This window comes from Rhinatrema bivittatum, chromosome 13 (assembly GCF_901001135.1).
Source record: "Rhinatrema bivittatum chromosome 13, aRhiBiv1.1, whole genome shotgun sequence".
In the NCBI taxonomy this organism is placed as follows: domain Eukaryota; kingdom Metazoa; phylum Chordata; class Amphibia; order Gymnophiona; family Rhinatrematidae; genus Rhinatrema; species Rhinatrema bivittatum.
This window is the reverse complement of record NC_042627.1, coordinates 23,067,621-23,084,369: the sequence shown is the minus strand read 5'-3', so window position 1 is coordinate 23,084,369 and position 16,749 is coordinate 23,067,621. Positions and strand designations below refer to the sequence as shown.

General features: G+C 42.1%; 2 protein-coding genes across 7 annotated transcripts in view; one reads left to right on the top strand and one right to left on the bottom strand.

The window, feature by feature from the left end:
• Positions 1-9,753, bottom strand: part of LOC115075355 (dual oxidase maturation factor 1-like) — a 49,481-nt gene extending 39,728 nt beyond the window's left edge. Inside the window, 1 exon segment of the mRNA XM_029575665.1 lies at positions 9,603-9,753. The gene's annotated coding sequence lies outside the window, so the exon portion shown is untranslated.
• A 218-nt stretch (positions 9,754-9,971) lies between these two features.
• Positions 9,972-16,749, top strand: part of LOC115075130 (dual oxidase 1-like) — a 165,104-nt gene continuing 158,326 nt past the window's right edge. For 5 of the 6 annotated variants that reach the window (XM_029575342.1, XM_029575340.1, XM_029575341.1 and 2 more), the window contains exon 1: positions 9,972-10,106. The gene's annotated coding sequence lies outside the window, so the exon portion shown is untranslated. The remainder of the gene's footprint in view (positions 10,107-16,749) is intronic. The other variant, XM_029575339.1, reaches the window with a different exon arrangement.

Here is a 16,749-nt window from a genome sequence, read left to right as displayed (position 1 = left end):
AATTGCAGGAAGACCTTGTGAGACTGGAAAATTGGGAATCCAAACGGCAGATGAAATTTAATGTGGATAAGTGCAAGGTGATGCATATAGGAAAAAATAACCCATGCTATAATTACACAATGTTGGGTTCCATTTTAGGTGCTACAACCCAAGAAAGAGATCTAGGTGTCATAGTGGATAATACATTGAAATCATCGGTTCAGTGTGCTGCGGCAGTCAAAAAAGCAAACAGAATGTTGGGAATTATTAGAAAGGGAATGGTGAATAAAACGGAAAATGTCATAATGCCTCTGTATCGCTCCATGGTGAGACCGCACCTTGAATACTGTGTACAATTCTGGTCGCCACATCTCAAAAAAGATATAATTGCGATGGAGAAAGTACAGAGAAGGGCGACCAAAATAAGGGGAATGGAACAGCTCCCCTATGAGGAAAGACTAAAGAGGTTAGGACTTTTCAGCTTGGAGAAGAGACGGCTGAGGGGGGATATGATAGAGATGTTTAAAATTATGAGAGGTCTAGAACGGGTAGATGTGAATCGGATAGTAGAAAGACTAGGGGGCACTCCTTGAAGTTAGCATGGGGCACATTTAAAACTAATCGGAGAAAGTTCTTTTTTACTCAAAGCACAATTAAACTCTGGAATTTGTTGCCAGAGGATCTGCTTAGTACAGTTAGTATAGCGGTGTTTAAAAAAAGGATTGGATAAGTTCTTGGAGGAGAAGTCCATTACCTGCTATTAAGTTCACTCAGAGAATAGCCACTGCCATTAGCAATGGTAACCTGGGATAGACTTAGTTTTTGGGTACTTGCCAGGTTCTTATGGCCTGGATTGGCCACTGATTTCTGAATGTTGCATTTTCTAATGTCAGATTTATGTCCATTTATTCTTTTCCTTGGGGACTGACCTGAGTTGTCCTATGCAGACAGAAGAGGGCAGGTGATGGCATATATTACACTTCATGTATCCCACAAAGTGGACTATGTCCGCAAAAGCTCATTCCTCAATAAACTGGTTAGCCTATAAGGTACCACCTGCCTCTTCTGAGTTTTGCTACATCAGACTAACACGGCTATCTCTCTGAAGGTTTTTCTGTGTGTTAATAAATCCTCCTCTGATCACATGTACATCGATAGCTTGACATCAGAAAATGACCCATAATTAGTCAACAGAAAGGACTGGTAAATAAGCTCTGCTCTTTAATCTTGCTTTACCCCTCTCATACATTCCTAGAAAACAGACTTAAAAGAAACAGGAAACCCTAGCAGGTACAGTCAAGTAGCTACATACTGAACGATGCAAACATATCTACTTCAGTCAACTTTAACCATAGGCAGTCAATTTTAGCATAAATTTCTTTTTACAACTTTTCTCTGCTCACGGCTATGGGATCATCCATTTGACAAGCCTGAATTTGTTTAGGGGGAGGCCTATAACATTGCCAGAGCTCATCATGTTCTGTACTGCACACAGTTGCAAAGGATTAGTTCAGCTGCCGCATACTACACAAAAAAAAAATCCTTATTTTAAGATTTGTGCTTTGCAAAACCAAAAACAAAAATGCCATTTCCAAAGGGCAATTTTTAGAGTTCTTTTCTTGGATCTCTAATGTTAGGGCTCGCAGGTGCTTTACAACTCTTGAATTGAAAAATGATTATTGTCCTGCGGAATAACCATATTCCAGAAGAGTTATATGTTATAGAGAGTCCCCAAACGTGGGGCGTCTTCTTTCTTTGATCGGGCACTCCTTGGGCTTCCTTCCAGCCCATTCAGACTCTGCCCAAGCCTGCTGATATTTAGGCTGGGTGAATTGGGAAGGGCCTTCCTTCACATCTACCCAGGGTTTTCATCCACATTTTAATCCCCATACCTGGGAACTTCTTGAGTTGTGATTGTTCATGCTGCTATTGATTAGCAGGGGCTCACTCCCCCTTGGGGCCTGTGAACACTACTTCCAAGGCATTCCCAGTCTCTGCTGTAACAATGAAGCAGCAACTGGATCTGGGCCTCAAACCCGTCTCCCTGGACCAGTCCAAATGTGTGTCTTTTCAGTCCAGTAGCCTGGTGAACTCTGTTACTTGAGCTAACTATTGTAGGCCTTAGTTTCAGAAAAAAAAAAAAAGTTTAGTCATAACCACAGAATGAATAAAAATTGTCACAGAACACTTGTTTCTGTGGTAATTGTGTTTTGCAAGGGATAAGGTTTCAGGTCCAGTTCTACAAACTGAAGACAAGACTTATGCTAACTTTTGTGAACTAAAATTGAACAGTACAAAATATTGATGCAAACAAAAACAAAAAAGCCAAGCTCAACATATTTATTGAAATTGCTGAGAAATGTAGAGCAGGCATACAGCATAATGGTGCTGGCCACAGGTTGACCCATGGCCATTTTGCAAAACTGGAGATGGATACTGCCCCAGAACTTAGGACCTGTGGACCCATGATGGGGTAAGGGCTGCAGTATGGGGGGAAGTGGGTATTTTCATATCCTTGGATTTTTCAGAGGGTGGGGTCAGCGTGCTGGGGGCAGCCTGGGGAGGAATTTGAGTGTGTTGTGTCCGAGCTGGGGAGGGGTAATTAGAAACCAATGAACGGATCAGGGCTTAACTTCTCATTAAAATGCACTGGCTTGAAGGAATATTTCCGAATCATGAAGCATAAAATATTTTACTAGAGAGGAGTGCCTTTTTTTTTTTGGGCAGCTAGATGCGCAACGAAGCTTCTCGGTCGAATACAAGTAGCCACCAGCAGGTGGCAGCAGCGCTACAGCTGAGCGGAAGGAGAGAGCACCGTGACGCCTCACAGCTAAAAGTGGCACTTGTTGAACCTAATTTTCTGGATTTGTGTCACTGACGTTTGAAGATCACGCTGGATTCTTTATTTTGTTAGCTTTCTTTCTTTCCCTTTTTTAACTTGCCGCATGCAGTGCCTCAGTACCCAACTCTACTGCGCACAGTGCGACTCGTTTCCTTGATCAGTCCTCGCCTCCTGCAGAAACCCGAGTTTCTCGCAAACCTCGACCTGCCTGCAGCTCCTCTTCGGCGCAGACGTAGCCGCTCTTTACCGTTCTCTAGTTTATAACAGATAGCAAGAGGGTGGGACTTACACTTTTTTTTTTTTTTTACTGAAAACCTAAAACACTCTAGAAAAACATTTTTTTTTTAAATTCACTAGCTCGCCTAATGCAAATTATAAGATTGTGTGATAGATTTCATTTTTATTTGCTTTAATAATCTCCCAGTTCCCATTGTCTCCCCTTTCTTTGGCTGCTCTTACAGCTGATTAGTAAAAAAAAATCACTCTCAGTTTTGTTGCTAAATCCATATTTTTCACAGCTAGCCAGAAAGTTATTTGCAAATAGCATGACTTCCTATTGATTCCGAATTAAAAAGAAAACGAAAGAGAGATGGTATGGGGGAGGGGTATGGCATTACTCATCCATGCACCAAACTCAAATGTATGTTCATTGGGATTTTGGTGTAATAAAACCAAACACCTTGTGTGGTTTTCATTTCCAGAAGAAGCGAGGAGGTCAGCACAGGGAGCTATTTGCTTCACTGCTTCTGAATGTTTGCCTGATCCACGGATGCTGGTCGAGGAGAAACACAAGTAAGTACCACTGGCACTGAACTCCCTTAACACCTTCAGTCTACTGAGCTGAAATAAAGGTTTCACACACTTTATAAGTCAATCATATTAAGGGCACAATATTGTGCTAATTTGGGAGCACATTCCAGCTTTTTAATGCCACCTCTGGCTACCCCTTCCCCATGCGCTCAGGTCTGCCTATTCAAGTGAAAAAAAATCTCTAATGCAGTCCTGAGTCTAACTCCTAGCCCCATTCCTCCAAGCTGTCCAGCCCTGTGTTTATTTCAAAATGAATTGCATAATTATAGAAAAACCTTTAGTTTAAGTGAGGTTTGATTTACAGCACAATGTAATCTGTCAGCCTACTTGTATTGTTTGCTGCAAGGCAGGGGCACAGCTGCTCAGTTTTTTGGCCTTCCTGCCTGTCTGCTCCACAATTCACCCATCAGACAATAACAAGAAACATGTCCGCATACAGCGGAGAGGAGAGCCAGGTGTCTGTCTACACCAAGAAGGCAAATTGGAACATGTTAAGTGAAAGGATTGGCATTCTGTATAAGTAAAAGGCAAGGTATGATTCTGGCCAGAGTACAATAAAAAAAAAAAAAGGCCCTCCCTAGCAACCACTGAAACTAACAGGACGAAAATTACATCACTGTGTTCTCTTTTATCTGCCGATCGGGAATGGAACTCGGTTTAAGATTTTAGCACTGATCCTGATACCCAAAGTACTCCCAGCCTGGCAAGGTTGGTAGAGAGGTTATGTTCCTCCGGGGGCAACGTGCTCTTCTGGACAGATGTAACCTGCCTTACTTTCGGGTGCATGAATATGGGCGAGGGCCTCTTCCTTTGCAGGCCTGAAGTTATGAAATGAGCTTCCTATTCAGTTGCATGAAGAATATGACTGGTGTAAGGACAGAAAGGAACCAGAGATCGATCTATTGATGCCACGAATAAACGAATTTGGTTCTGGAAGTTGCAAAATATAAAAACGTATGTATAAATAAAGATTTAAATGAATCTGATGTGCTTTTTCTTTTCAAGGGCAAAACCAGAAACTCAAGACTTGAAACAGCAGCAAATCACATGTAGGTAGAGCCCAAGCCTGCTCTCCTTTCCTACTGCTTCAAGAACCTAACAACTTTTATTTTCCTCCGGATGTTGCCAGGATATAAACTAGTCCAAGACACTTTAACTGCAGCTCCAGCCCCTTGTTCCAGGGGATGTAGTTGTAAATCTCAAATCACTAGTGATCTTGTGAGCAGAGGAAGGGAGTGCACTACAACCCACACCAGCACCCAAGGTTATCCAAGTAACAGACGGCAGCTCCAGATTGCTGCTGGGGTTCCAGTCCTTCCCCCGCAAAGGCAGTGCTCTCTCAGGGTTTGACCGAAATGGCACGACAGTGGTTGCCATTAATTGTGGCGTGACGCCTTGTATCTACAAGAGAGAGTGATGACCCTACCTGGTATCTTCTCAGCTCCCAGGTAGGGCATCGGCTTCTCTCTCCCCCCCCCCCCCCCCCATGTTATACAGCCACTCAGACTACAAGGTCTCATTGTAAAGAAGAAATCTATGTTAATGGATTCCTTAGTAACTGTAAACTGGTGTGATAACACTAGTTGAACATCGGTATAGAAAAATGATACATAAATAAATAAAATGTTTCTGGCTATCACCTGGGTGCTTCTGCTATGGCTCCATGCTTTCTTCTGCATGGGGGCTGTTTCAGAAATGCACAGTCCCCGGTTTCTCATCATTAAATTTTAGCAACTCGTTGTAAATACAAGGTGTCATGACCCTTTTAATGGGAGCTGAGGTTTATATAAAAATGCAATTTTTCAATCTTAGCAAGAAGGGAGAGCTCACCACTGCAACAGCTGATCTGGGTCGTCCTATTCTTCTTTCCTCCCAACCACTGCAAATGTAATTTTTTTTTTTTAAGCAAAACAGGAGTATCTGCTTCTTTAACATTTGTGGCTGAAATTGAAAAGAAAAGTAGGGTCCGAGTTCCTGACAGGTAGAAATAAAAGGCCAGCAAACAAGATATTCCCAAACTTTCCAAGAGAAGGGCCACCGAGGGTGGAGTGGGGCTGATTTGATTTCAAATGCTGGGAAAGGGAGGGGGAAGCCTCCTGAGGATGGGGGCAGATGCATTGCCAGTAAGAATATTTCTAGATTTCTTGGAAGTTAGCAACCCTGCCTTCTCCTTCATCTTCCTCCAAGGTAGGCGTGTGTGAGGTGCACTCCCTCCTCCCCAATCACTTCCATCCCCTCCCTCCCTCCCACTGGCAGGGTCTGGGCTCACCACCAATGGTACTCGTCACTAGCACGGGTGCAAATCAGCTCTCCCCCCCCCCCCCCCCCCCTTGCTGGCAAGGTCAGGGAAACCTCGCCAGCCTTTCAGCCATTCCCCCCCCCCCCTAAAAAAAAATCCTCAAATCCAACTGCACAAAGGAACATAAGACATTCCAGACTGGGTCAGACCAAGGGTCCATCAAGCCCAGCTTCCTGTGTCCAATCCAGTTACAAGTGCCTGGCAAGAACCCAAACATTAAATATATCCCACGCTACTATTCCTTATTGATTGATAGCAGTTTATGGACTTCTCTAGGAATGTATCCAACCTTACACTAACTGCAGTAACCACATTCTCTGGCAATGAATCCAGAGCTTAATTGTGCATTGAGGGAAAAAGAATTTTCTCTGATTTGTTTTAAATAAAGCTGCTTGCTAACTTCATGGAGTGCCCCCTTTGTCTTTCTATTGTCTGAGAGAGTAAATAACTAATTTACATTAACCTGTTCAAGTCCTTTTGTGATTTTGTAGACCTCTATCATATCTCCCTCAGCCATTTCTTCTCCAAGCTAAACCGCCCTAACCTCTTTAGCTTTTCATCATAGGGGAGCCGTTTCATGCCCTTTATCATATTGGTCGCCCACCTCTGTACTTTCTGTAGTGCAACTCTATCTTTTTTGAGATGTGGCAACTGGAATTGCAGAGTATTCAATGTGCGGTTTCACCGTGGAAGCATTATGATATCCACCATTTTATTCATCATTCCCTTCCTAATAATTCCTTATGTTCTTACATTCTGTTTACTTTTTTGACTGCTGCAGCACACTGAGCTGACAATTTCAATATATTATCCACTATGACGCCTAGATCTCTTTTCTGGGTGGTAGCTCCTAATATGGAACCTACATCATGTAACTATAGTAAGGGTTATTTTTTCCTATATGCATCACCTTGCACTTGTCCACATTAAATTTCATCTGCCATTTGGATGCCCAATCTTCCAGTCTCACAAGGTCCGCTTGAGATTTAACTGTGCTGCATAATTTTGTGTCATCTGCCAATTTGATCACCTCACTCATCATATCCCTTTCCAGATCATTCATAAATGTAGTAAAAAGCACAGGTCCGAGTACAGATCGCTGAGACACTCCACTATTTACCTTTTTTCACTGAGAAAACTGACCATGTAATCCTACTCTCTGTTTCCTGTCTTTTAACCAGTTCGCAGTCCACAAAAGGACATCACCTCCTATCCCCTGAATTTTTAGTTTTCTTAGAAGCCTCTCATGAGGGACTTTGGATTTACAGAAGTTTTACACCACATCTATTGGCTCACCTTTCTCCACATGTTTATTCTCCCGTTCAAAACAAACAAAAAAAAAAGTATAAGATTTGTGAGGCAAGACTTCCCTTGGGTAAATCCATGCTAGCTGTGTCCTATTAAGAGCATGGCAGACTAGAAAAACAAGTTCTGTGGGCCAGGTCAGGTCCACAGACAGTGGTTTGGGGACACCTGCACTAGAAGAAGGAGCTGGGGATGTTGTCAAATTCCTTAGACTTATATACTGGCAACATCTGATGAGAAACTGTAAGTTATCTAGGATGTAAGATGCACCTAGTATGCTAGTAATATTAAATTACGCTCTGGAAGCAGCAAAAAAAACCAGCAGTGCAGAGATCTGATGAAGGGGCATAGATGTGTAACTTCCTTTTTCAAGAAAGCACCTCACAAGTGTATTAATTTTTGTCCAGTAAAACTGCATCATCTACAAATTGATTGTTGACATTTTTTATTTGTAGGTGCCCATGTCAATTAACAGGGCAGCCAGACTCTATTCTCTTGTAACTTCATGCTGGGAGGCCAGTGCTCCTACTAGTTACATCTTACAATAAAGTATTTTATCAATGCTTAGAAATGTACAAGGGTTAATCTTATAGCTTCTATGCAGTCTTTTGAAAGATTACATTTATTTGCAGAAGATTGCTTAATCTACTGAGAGTGTATCCTTTACTACCATAGCCTCAGCTTATAATGTGTGTGTGTGTGTGTGGGTATTAATTCTTAATTCATAGGATCTCTAATAAATATATTACATGAGATATCCTTTAGTTTTTGAAAGTATTTAGTCTATTAGAAAATAAAAACAGTAACTGTGGCACTTCTATTCAACAAATAGAGAGATAATTAATTACTATATTTTCTGAGCCTTTAATATGGTGGGGTGGCAAATCCTAGCTATTCTATTAATACATCATTTGGGAGATGCGGAGGGACCTTTGTGGTCTCAAAAATTCCTGCACAACATCCCCTATTACAAATCTATGGAGAGATGAACCCTTCATTTCTAAAGTTATGTTTTATCTAGGTCTCTGTCCTTCCTCCTTATTAATAGAGATTATCATGCTCATAAACTTTAAAAACAAATGTTTGTAGCGGTAGCTATGGATCCAGGCCTGAGGCCAAATGTAGTTGGTACAATTCCGGATCTTCCTTTAATTCCGGAAGGAGTGTTTAATGTTTTAGGCTTTCTGCTCATTCCTCCTACTTACCACTCCCGTTCTGCATCATCTAGACCTGCTGCTATCATGATCATGGCCTTGTGGTGTTTATTCATTCATTCAGATTTCTTAATCGCCACTCCCCGAGGGCCCAAGGCAGAAATTATAGAACATCCAACACCGAATAAAATCACATTCATTAGTGCCATTCTGCTGCTGTACATTTACATCACCGTTAGAAACCCTTGTCGGTTTAGATGGTTTTTGCCAATTGTACTTAGTCCATCGTGGACTAAGTACAATTGGCAAAAACCATCTAAACAGACCATATAAACCCCAAAAATACTTTTAAGAAATGAAATAAAATGGGCCAATAGATAGGTCTGCCCTCATGATAAAAATGTCTTCCTTCTCTGTTCCTTCCAAACACCCCCGAGGAGCAGAAGAAACAGTGACTCTTTCAAAGAAGCAGGAGCACAAATGTTCCCTCCCCCCCCCCAACAAATTGGTATTGATGATATGTAAGTGGACCTGCCTTTTTTTACTTAGAAGGAATTTTTTTTTTAATTCTTTAAAGTGAGATCTGAATAAGATGTTGATACATAGGAAAAGAGAGTCCACCCCCCCCGATTCGTCTGAAGAAGGTTTATGGCCATTGAAGCTCCCCTAGAAAAGAGAGTGAGGGGAGAGGAGGAGGAGGAGAGTGAGTGCTTTCTCCATTACAAGAAGGCACCAGATGGAGACCCCCACAACGAAAGAAATGCATTACACAGGGCAAAACCCGGGCCCCCGATGGGCTGAACCGCGCGGGGTGCCGGCCGCTTTGAGACTTGTTTGGCGCTGTCCTTTCCATCAGGTCGATACAGTAAAGTGCGCTCCGTCGGAGCGCACTGTCAGCCTGCTCTGGACGCGTGTTTTCAGGAAACAAGTACAAGGCTTGACGAGTAAATCCTAATCCTTTCCGTGACAGCCGGACAGTAACGCACTGGGGCAGATGAACAAAACTCGACCCTTTTCACCCCTCCCCCCGGCACCGTCCATCTGCCCGGATGAAATCGTATCACGTTTGGCAAGTAGAGAGGCTAAAAAAGGGGGTTAAGGTACAGCAGGGTGTGCACCCACCGATCCGGGGACTTTCCTTCCCCCGGACACCAGAGCAGAAGCAACGAAGGCTACAAAGAGAAAAAGGAGAAGGCGAGATCGGTCGGCTTACCTCTTAACGACAGCAATAAAATAATAAGAAAAAAAAAAGAAGTCCGAGGCGAAGCGAGCGCGGAAAGTTTCTCGTCAGGCTGGGGCGAGCTCTTCTGGAGCCCTGCTCGCCATCCCTGCGCTCTGGCTCTGCCGACGCTGGTCCATGCCCAGGCGCCTCCCGCTGGCTCTTTGCTTCCCCCCCCCCCCCACCACGTGGCCGCGGGCTTGGCTGCTGCTGCTGCCTGCTGCGATCTGCCCGCTGTCATTACGCATGCAAATGAGGCCCCCCCCCGGTCCCGCCCAGCCTCCCCCAGCCCCACCCCTACCTGTTCCCGGCGCCGCCTCCCCCGGGAGATCAGGAATGCGGAGCGCGCGCGCGGCTCCCAGAGCGAAAGGGCTGCAGGTCCAGGTCTGTCGGCTTCGCTTTTTTCCCCCTCCACTCAAAAGCTTTTACTGGGGGTGTCCGGAGGATTCCTGTTACGTAGGCTCCATTCTGCTCTGAAAGAGACTTGCTTGCTGCACCGTAAGTTTGAGTTATGCCTCTGATCGTGGTTCTTTATAGTGTGCAGTCTTTTTTTTTATTAATCAACTAGATCCGGAGGAAAATGCTGAGGGTATTTTTTTTGGTTATAAATTCCAGTCATTTGAAGTGAATGCTCAGGTGGAGGTTGGAATAATTTCATTTTTAAAAAAATAAGCTTATTATATTTCTATGGATTGAGGCCAGGGTCGACGATTTGTGAGAGGCTGAACATAATGCTACTTGCAGCGTTAGGCACAGGATTTTTTTTATTCACAACCACATTTTGTTAAAAAGGCTCAACTACAAGGAGTAAGTAACACGGTAATTGATGTCACACTATTTCGTCCCACCACCGAAATCTGTTTATTGAACAGGATTTGTTATACTTTACCATTTAAGTACATTTTTTGTTCTGGGAGTTGACTGCTGCTCTGATGAGTTTGGGAGCTACATGTAAAGAAGTCCAATAGTTTAACAGACTATTGAAAAACACACAGCCAAACAGTGGTCAGACATTAGGGCTATTCACCCCTGGTACAGAACAAGGGTCCTCAAGAGCTACAAACGGACCAGGTTTTCAGGATATCCACAATGAATGTGCATGAGATAGATTTATGCAAATCTCTCATGCATATTCATTGTGAATATTCAGAAAACCAGACTTGTCTGTGGCTTTTCTTGAGGCCTGGAATGGGCCACCCCTGGTGTGGAACCAGCAGGGATTCTAGCTGAAGATCAGGTGTACACTGGCTCAGTGTGCCAGCACAAGGCTACCTGATTAACCAGGTATGGGATCCACAGGCAGAAAATGACTCATTATACAGAGACTTTGTAGTACTAGCCATGGAGAAAACAAGCCTTTTCGCTTTCCTGGGGAAAAAAAAAATCACCCAAAATGTCATTCTTTCTTTTATGTTTTTCTTTTGGTGAGGGTTTGTTGAAGAAAAGGGTTTTTTTGTTTGTTTTTTTTAATTAAAAACTGCTATATTTATTCTTTTTTTGCTACGGGAAAAGGTAAAAGTGCTGTCTACTGCCACCAGTGTTTCTCTTCCAGGATGGAAAGTTCCATACAGGGAGAGAGAGGGGCAGAGTAGGAGAGTACAAGGAGGGAGGGGTCAGAGCTCAATTTGCATACCAGTGATGCAGGTGTGGGGCAACCTTCCTTTATTATAGTTAGACGTTGAATGAATAGTTATATATAAAAATGTTGCGAGAGATATGGAATAATGTTCTTTTAATACATCTTTCCATAGGGCAGAGGGCCTTTATCTTAGAGATTCCTGCTACAAAGGCATACATTTGTGGGCTGCCATTATTGAACCATCAGTTGCTCTGTCTTTTGTGTCTATGCCCTTGGTTAATGTCTGTGGTCATCAGATGATTCCATTTCTTGTCTAGTTTCCTAAAGGAAAAAACATTTCTACTGTTTAATTATTATGTTGTGAACCATTACAAGCTCTCTTTTGAAGAATGGTGATGTTTACATTTAAGGGAGATAAGCCACTTTGCTTCAGCCTTTCCTGCATAGGTTGCTGGAGAAGGTACTTAACCTGGAATAGTTCTGTATAGTAGGAGATTCAAAGGAACTGGAGCAAATCAGTGTGAATCTGGAACAACTGCTATAGCAAATTGGCAAACAAAATAATGGCAAATCACTGGGACCTGATGGTATTCACCCCAGGGTTCTAAAGGAACTCAAATTAAAAAAAAAACTGCACATGTCCTCTGTACCTGAGATCTGGAGGGTAGGCAATGTAATGCCAATTTTCAAAAAGTCCTTCAGGGCTGATCTAAGTAGCTACAGACCAGTGAACCTTACATTGGTGCTAGGTAAAATGGTGAAAGCTATTGTCAAGAGCAAAAATTATTGGTCACATGGATAGAAATAGCTTAATGGGGAACAGCCAGCATGAACATAACATAATATATGCCATATTGGGTGAGACCAAGGGTCCATCAAGCCCAGCATCCTGTTTTCAACAGCGGGCAGTCCAAGTCACAAGTACCTGGCAAGTGCCTAAATATTAATAAAGAAAATGTGTGCTTTACTAATTTGTTAGAATTCTTTGATGGTTTGAATAACCATGTGGATAAAGATGAGTCAGCAGATGTGAGTTTGAACTTTCAAAATTATATTAAAAAATCCCTCATAGACTCCTCAGAAAATTAAAAAGTCATGGGATAGGATGCAGTATCTTACTGTGGATTGGTAACCCATTTAAAAGATAGGAAACACACAGTAGGACTAAATGGTCATTTGGCCCAATAGAAAGAGGTAAACAGTGGAGTGCCTCAGGGATCTGTGCTTATTCGTTGACAATCTGGAAAAGGGAACAATGAGTGAAGTGATCAGATTTTCAGATGAGATAAAAAATATTCAAAATATTTTAAACACAAAACCCATGTAGATTGTGAAGAACTGCAAAAGGATCTTGCCAGACTTGGGAATTAGGCATCTATATGGCAAATGAAATTTAATGTGGACAAATGCAAAGGGATGCATATAGAGGAAAATAATCTTAACTATAGATACATAATGCTTGGTTTCATATTAGGCATTATCCCTCAGGAAAAGGATCTTGGAGTCATTGTGGACAATGTATTGAAATCCTCAGCTCAGCGTGTGGCAGCAGTAAAAAAAAATCAAACAGAATGTTAGGAATTATTTGGCATGAAATGGAGAATAAAACTGTGAATATCATAATGCCTCTGTATGGATCTATGGTGCGAACCCACCTTGAGTAATGTTGTACTGCTCTTGTCGAACCTTCTCAAGAAAGATATAATTAAAAAAGATAAGAGAAGGGCAACGAAAATGATAGAGGATGGCTAAACAGATTAGGGCTCTTCAGCTTGGAGAAGAGATGACAGAGGGGATGTGATTGAGGTTTATAAAATTGTGTGTGGCATGGAAAGGGTTGACAGAGCTTTCAAGTTCTCGCTAAAAACACAGGTAAAGAGTCCTGGACTTGTAATTAACCATGCTCCCAAAAATATATGCAATAGCAAAGAGATCAGCCTCTGAAAAACCTCACCCTCTCCTTGACAAGCAGAATCCAATCTAAACTTATGCAGTGGAAACCACAGCGCTGGTTTATTGTAATGCTTATAACCAGGGTCTCACAGATAGGGCCTCGCACAAGCTTCCAATTGTTCAAAACTCTGCTGCATGGCTGACGGAAAGATGCAAACTGTGCAACCATATCACACTGGTTCCGTACCAACTACATTGGTTTCCAGTCCTCTGCAGATCCAAATCCAAACTGCTGACACTGATCTTCAGATGGACCAAAATAATGGAGAGAGAGAGAGAGATAGAAACTATCTCTCTACATGCCCTTAAGACCATGAAGATGCTGTCAATAAGCCCTGATCACAATGCCGATGACAAAAGAAATTAAAAATGTAGAGACACACGTCCAGTCCTTTTCGGAAGTGACACCTGCCCTAGACAACTCCCTCTTGGAAAAACTCCACCAAATAAATGACTACTCCCATTTCAGAAAACATGCGAAAACTTGGCTTTTCTACCTGGCATTTAAATCCAAACCCTCCTCCTGTGAAAGCATGCATTAAAAAGCTGAGCTAAACTTCCAGGGCACTACGTGGATGCCATGAACATGCTGCTAAAACGATATTTGGTTGAAATGCATTCGGATTTAGTGCAATGTTAAGCTTAGGGTATTAATATGTATTTATCTAAAGTAGGCAATATTAGTGATTTAAAGTTTAGTAAAAATGTTAGACATCTTTTCAGTGTCAAGATGCATATCCCTGAATTATATGTAGCTATTTCACTGTCATACACCGTCTTTCTTATCCAAAAAGACAGGTAATAAATCCAACTAACAAAACATAACAATAGTTCATTTATTTACCTTTTTCAAAGAGTACTAGAACAAGGGGATGGTCCTTGAAACTAAGTGGTAGCAGATTTGAAGTGTGGTTTTGTTTTGTTTTTTTCAGCCAAAGTACAATTAAGCTGTGAAATTTGCTGCCAGTGTATATCATCAAGGTTAATCGCATAGCTAGGTTTAAAAAAGATTTGGACAAGTTTAGTTAGGAAGGGGGATTGCCATCTCTTACATCTGGGAATGAGCAACAGAAAAAGGGATCGTTCTGGTGCTTCCAGGTGACCCAGACTGGTTACAGTTGGAGACAAGATGCTGGGCATCTTATGGTTTTAAGTTGCATTGTATTTTACGTAACATTGCATTGTATTGTCAGAACCAGGTGCAAATTTCTGTATCAGTGAAGAAAACTAAGCATCAGGAAATGTTCTTCCTGGTTGTATTTTTTTTGTTATTGTTGTTGTTTGCTAATATTTTGAAGACTTCACTGGGTGACGTTTTCACCCTGTTTTAGTATTAATAGAGTTCTGCAGGATGAGACATTCCTACTAACTTTATTCTGAAGATCTTTGTTGTTGCATCACATAGGACTGAAAACAGCCTGCAAGATATAAAAGCATTCAATTTCAAATCTACATGGTCAAACACATTAAATTAAATTACCTTTGTGTGCAAGCTAAGGGCTAAAAAAATGTGACAAAACAAATCAGACATTTTCTCTATATCTGAATCTCCTCTGTTTTCGTTTTCCTCCATGCTGCAGTAGCAAACCCGGTCCCACCCCTCTCTGTCCCACCCACGTGTAGCTCATCCATTGCTTTATAGGCAGGAGACACTTTCACATTAAAAATCAATCGGCCTTTTATCTAAAACAGGATTGCCCCTGGCCTTATCAAGAGTTTAATTATCCCATTGTAAATCACTACCAGATTAATAGTGAATATACCAATAAAATTAAAGGACTCTTATTTACACATTCCCACTCCCTTAGCAGCCTAAACTTAACTAAGATCTCAACAAAATTAAGATGAAGGCAGTAATACAGCAGCAAGAAGGAGGCCTTCAGTCTTCTGCATCGAATGTCACATGCATAATTTATTTTACCCACTGGTGAGAGGTTGAATGTGTATACCCAGTACAAAGAACTCCTGGCTCTTAGAGAACAAGACCAATCTCTGGAGGCTAGAGTGGCAGACCTGGAGGAGCTGAGGCAGACAGATAGGTTTATAGATGACACCTTCAAGTCCCAACTCCAGTCTGGCAGCCCTGGTGCTGCCTTGGAGGAGGAAGGTCTACTGTTCGGAGAGCAGCACCTTGATGTATCAAGAAGTGATCCTATAGCAAGCACCTGCTCTCCAGGTGATATATTGTCCTCTCGCACTGAGGATGTGTCTCCCAGGGCTATGCCACAGGAGGGAAGGGGTAGGTTGACTGTCATAGGTGGTGATTTGATTATTAGGAATGTAGCTAGCAGGGTGGCTGGTGAGTGCGAAGATTGCATGGGAACATGCCCGCCTACTGTTAAGGTGGTGGATCTCATACATTACCTAGATAAGATAGTGCTGGGGAGAAGCCAGCATGTGGTACATGTGGGCACCAATGATATAGAAAAATGTGGAAGGGAGGTTCTGGAAACCAAATTTAGGCTCTTAGGTAGAAAGCTGAAATCCAGAACCTCCAGGGTAACATTCTCTAAAATGCTCCCTGTTCCAAGTGCAGGTCCCCAGAGGCAGGCAGAGCTCTGGAATCTCAATGCGTGGATGAGACGATGGTACAAGAAAGAGAGATTTAATTTTGTAAATTGGGGAACCTTTTGGGGAAGGGGGAATCTTTTCCAAGGGGATGGGCTCAACCTTAACCAGGTGGAACCAGGCTGCTGTTATTAACCTTTAAAAAGGAGAGCAGTTTTTAAACTAGAACAAAGGGGAAAGCCGACAGTTGCTCAGCAGTGCATGGTTTGGAGGAATGTATCTTCGAAGGATACTAATGAAGCAGGAGCATTAGGGCATCCCGACAGAGAGGTTCCAATAAAAGCAAAAGTAGTCTGTGTGCCTATAAGTAAAATATTTCCTGAGCTAAAAGATTCCAAACTATCCCTGTCAATTGAAAAGCAAGTTGTTAATACAAACAAAAAACACACTTTGAAATATCTGTATGCCAATGCTAGAAGTCTAAGAATTAAGATGGGAGAGTGTATAGCAGTGTACAGCAGTGATTGATGACATATGACTTAAATGACATCTCGGAGCCATGGTAGAAGGACGATAACTAATGAGATTGTGCCATACCAAGGTACATATTATATTGCAATTTTTTTGGGAGGGCAGTGCTTTGTCCAGGATGGCAATGAGTTCAATAGGATAAGGATCCTGCAAGAGACTAAATGCACAATATAATCTTTATGGTAGAAATCTATTGTGTGTTGGGGAAGAGTATAGTGATAAAGTGTATACTACCATCTACCTGGTCAAAATGATGATGAAATGCTAAGAGAAATTAGGGACGCTAACCAAATTGGTAGTGCAGTAATAATGGGCGATTTCAATTACCCCATGACTGGGTAAATGTAACATCAGGATATGCTAGAGAAATAAAGTTCCTGGATGGAATAATTGATAGCTTTATGGAGCAACTGGTTCAGGAACAGGCCTGGATTTGTCAATAGCACACTAATAAATATACTGTAAAGCTAATTTATTTTTAGAATGTAATATAAAAGATGGAAATGTTTGCCAGTTTGCTGCAGAATTTGTAAATGTTTGCCACAGAATCTATCCCTGAGCTGCCACAGG